Source organism: Danio rerio, chromosome 14 (assembly GCF_049306965.1).
Source record: "Danio rerio strain Tuebingen ecotype United States chromosome 14, GRCz12tu, whole genome shotgun sequence".
NCBI classification, from domain to species: Eukaryota; Metazoa; Chordata; class Actinopteri; order Cypriniformes; family Danionidae; genus Danio; species Danio rerio.
The window spans coordinates 41,618,203-41,622,467 of record NC_133189.1 but is presented as its reverse complement, the minus strand read 5'-3'; the positions used below and the strand labels follow the sequence as shown (position 1 = coordinate 41,622,467).

General features: G+C 32.7%; 1 long non-coding RNA gene across 4 annotated transcripts; it reads right to left on the bottom strand.

Annotated features, from left to right (window-relative positions):
* Positions 1-236: 236 nt before the first annotated feature.
* On the bottom strand, positions 237-3,795 carry LOC137487605 (uncharacterized). Of its 4 annotated transcripts, none has more exons than XR_011006251.2 (7): positions 3,751-3,795; positions 2,105-2,162; positions 1,922-2,015; positions 1,641-1,798; positions 1,450-1,545; positions 1,146-1,275; positions 237-390 (listed from the first exon to the last, which is right to left on the bottom strand). It is a non-coding gene; the product is annotated as an uncharacterized lncRNA (long non-coding RNA). The 4 variants fall into 4 exon arrangements; XR_011006250.2 differs by having other exon boundaries at positions 1,158-1,275; XR_011006253.2 differs by lacking the exon at positions 237-390 and adding an exon at positions 3,120-3,192 and having other exon boundaries at positions 1,036-1,275.
* Between the last annotated feature and the right edge of the window lie 470 nt (positions 3,796-4,265).

Genomic DNA, 4,265 nt, shown 5'->3' with positions numbered 1-4,265 from the left:
TCTGTGAAGTGACTCGTTTAGTGTAAACTACACAGAAACTGTATATATATATATATATATATATATATATATATATCGTTGAAGTCAGAATTATTCGCCCCCATTTATTTTTCCCCCAATTTCTGTTTAACGGAGAGCAGATTATATATATATATATATATATATATATATATATATATATATATATATATATATATATTGTAGCGAAGCAGAGGGAAAACAGCGACACAGTTGGATAAGTTTACAGACAAGTCCCCAGAGGGTGCTTTATTTACAACGTGAATGGGGTGTAAACGGTGCTCTTCTTCAAGGTGAGGTGCTCTGGTGCTCCGGGAAGTAAGTGAAGGACAGTGAGTAGTCGGATGTGGGATTGTCACGAGCTGGAGTCTGCTGTGGAGAGACAGAGACAAGCGTTAGCGCATGGAGTCATTGGGTGAATGAAGCTCATCTTCTCCTTGCGTGGGCTTGGTTTATATGCCTCTCCACTTGATGACATCAAGCTGTGAACGATCCTGTGTTGATGATGGTCCAGCTGGGTTGAATTAGCGACCAGGGCGACGTGGCATGTGTGCGCTCGTTACAATATATATATATATATATATATATATATATATATATATATATATATATATATATATATATATTCATATATATTCAGTCTTGGTTGAACTATGATTCTGTCATTTACTTATTCCAAACCTGTTTGAGTTTCTTTCTTCTGTTGAAAAAAAAAAAAAAAAAGCTGAGACCTGTAACCACCGATTTCCACAGTATTTGTTTTCCTATTAGAAAGTCAGTGGTTACAGGTTGTCAGCTTTACTTAACTTTTGTGTTTAACAGAAGCAAGAAATTCAAGCAGGTTTGGGACAAGTGAAGAGTTAGTAAATGACAGAATTTTACATTTGGACAAACTATCCCTATATATAATAAAATGCATACTTACCAATTAAAGGTAAATAAATGTTTTGAAGTTACTACCCCAGAGACAGTCTTTATTAAGTTAAAAAAAAAAAAAAAAAGCTCTACATCAACTCATTCTTTAAGGTTTCCATGCTACGAGACTTTTTATTTTCCATCATCCATGCCAAGCAAAACTTTTTGCACAAGTTCAAAGTCCTTTACTATATATTATGTGAAGAGCATACATTAATCCATACAAGACAAGAAAGGTCTGGAAGTGTGCTGTGGGTGGTGTCCAATTCATTCTTCAGGACAACAGAGACCCTCAGTGAATGCAGGGCCAATAAAGCATCTTCAGTCAGCAGGATTATCAATCTAAAAATATAATTCAAGGATATTAATTTAAGGACAGTATCAAAATGACTGAGCCAATATTATATGATTCATCAACTATTCTTGATTACAAATATGTTATTAAGTAAAAGTTTTCAAAACTTTCATCTTTTCATTAAACATGCCTAATTGTGAAAAGAATGAATGAAGTCTTACCAGGGTGTTCCTAAAGAATCTTAAGTCACGCTCACGCAGCAAGACCAAAAGACCTCTGATAACAGTAGTCCGTCATGAACTGACATCATTCAGTTCCTGGAAATCAAGAATCAATTTTTTAAAAATTAAAAAAATAATAATAATTCAAATTATATTTTAATGTATACTTTAACACGTGACCCCGAACATACCTGCTCATCATAAACCTTTAAAAGATTAGCCAGGGTATCTGCTGTCTTGCCAGTTTTGGATGCTGTTTGCCTTAAAATTGTCATCAAATGAAATAGGTGGTGGTCCAGTTTTGCAAAGAATTTGTGGGGAAAATTCTCATTTGTAACATGTTGGTACTCTGCAAACAGCAAAAAGAAACAAGAGAGAATTTCATAAAACAAACCCACACCACAAAATATACAATTCTAGAAAAAATGTATTAATATTATTATTATGTTTCATTTACTTATCTATTTTTTACCTCAGATGAAAATCAGGTGTTGATCAGATGTTGAAAGCAGGATCTTCATGTTGTAAACTGAACTCAAGGTCTAGCTGAAGTTTCACTTTCCTTGCTGCAAAAGTATCATTGATAAATACACTGTAATATTTATTTTATCTGGATATGCCAGGCATAGTAGTACAAAATAAATATTTTACCCACCTTTCACATGCCTCCATTTAAGAACCTATCTGTAGTCAGCAACACCCGACCTACAATTCTGTATGTACAAAAAGTCACAGTGTCATTTAGCTGAGAGTGGAAGTAGTACAATTGCATGATGTCTAACGTTAACCTCCAAAACGGTTAGCAATATAGCTGATTATCATATTAGTTGATTTGATTCGATGAACACAGATTTAATTTAAACAGTTTTGAAATTTCTAAAACTGAATATGACGACAAAGAAATTTAAGGCCTGATTTTAAAAGCTAGAAATAACAAAACTTACCTTATTGTCTAATGATGTAAATATATATAGACTAAAATATTTATATTTTTAAGATATAAATATATTTTAAGCTACAAAATTTGCACATCAGAAAACTATGTCTTGTTTAGCACGTCTTGAATATTTTGTTTTGTTATTATTTTATTTAATAACATAATTTTGTATTAATGTGTTATAGATATGCATACTTTGTTTTTTAGGCTGTTTATATTTTCTCCAGAGTAAACATTTAAAAAAATAGACTGAAAAAAAAAAACTTTTATCATACCATTAAAATACATTTGACCTAAATGACATTTAAACTCATTTAACTGATCGCATTAATCAGGTAATCATTGATATGCAAAGATGTCATCTTAAGCGCGAGGAAATATAAAGTGTTGATCAGTGCTGGTGATTGAGGTAAAGTTAGTTTTATATTTACACATTCAGACTTTCTCCTTAATAATATAATTTCAGAAAGGTAATTTTTGCATATTCTTAATGGTGAAATCATATTAGCAGCCAATGACTTTCAAAGTACAACATTGTCCAGTCAAAAAAATATAGTGCATTTAGTGTAATGTTGTTTTCATGTCATACTTGCATGTAATTTCAGAACAAATAGACAAAGTACCATGGTAAACAATTTATGGAGCGAGTCACAAGTTGTTACTAAATGAATGTATGAATATAAAACCAACTTTACCTCAATGTGGTAGTGTAAAATGAAGCTCTGCTCTGTACCTGCTCAGGTGAGGAGCGCAGCTTAAATGTTCTCCGTCAGGCTATCCTCATACATGGATCAGCAAGCAACAAGCTGCGTGTGACATTAAGTTTTGAGACTACGTTTTTGCGCGTCATCAGAAAATACCGTTTAGTGTTTAGGCGGAGATCATTTGAGTTATGATTAACGTCACGTTTCTTGCGCCTTTCGTTTCCGAAGTGCCTACAGATCGCGAAGATAATACCACATTCACATACTGGATGGAGTTCAGCGCAGCGCCATGACATGCGGTTGTGAGAGCGCGCGTCTCCATGACAACTTCAGCACAGGCTGAGAAAAGGCATACTCGCGCCAAGATTTAAATTTTTTTGAAAAATGTAATCTGCCGATTTTAAATATTTTTGTCTTTATCACACTCTGTTAAAATTCAGAGTTAACACATTACAACTAACGCTAACGTTGCACTGATTCTAACTTTTTAAACAGTAATGTTAACGTTAGTTAGCAACAAGTGAGGCTAAACATGTTTTCTGTAATGTACGACATGTAAACGCACCCTGATTAACTCTACATTACATTGAACTGTTACTGTGATTATATTAATTAAAACATACATTTAATATTTCTTGGATTTGTAAATATTTTACTTACTGTAGTGTGAAGCGAGGCCGATCCGCCATCTTGAAAAAAACGAATGAAGCATGAGCACGTACGTGAACCTGGATGACGTCAGACGCAAAATCATTGGGCTGACAGATTTTGAGTTAATAGTTTATATTGTTTATCCTGATCTGTTATTGTCATTGTGTTCTTTTGTGTAAATTGTTGAATTTTGTATGTTTGTTATTGAAGTCAATTAAAAAAAAAAAAAAAAAAAAAAAAAAAAAAAAAGATTTTGAGTTAATGAAACTTTAAAGAGACATTTTGTATAAATTAAACCCAGCAGAATTGTTCACCTTACTTGAAAGATTAAATTTTTTCAAACTCAAAAATAAGAAAAAGTTCTAAATACTCATCAAGGTTAATTAAGATAAACGAATTTTAATGATTTAAGTTAATAGAACTCAATTCAATTAATTAGTTACAGCATTAGGGTTTACAGTGTAGTTGAAGTTCAGTTTAGTTCAGTTCAGTGCCATGTAAATGTCGCTGCTGAAAGCCGAAAC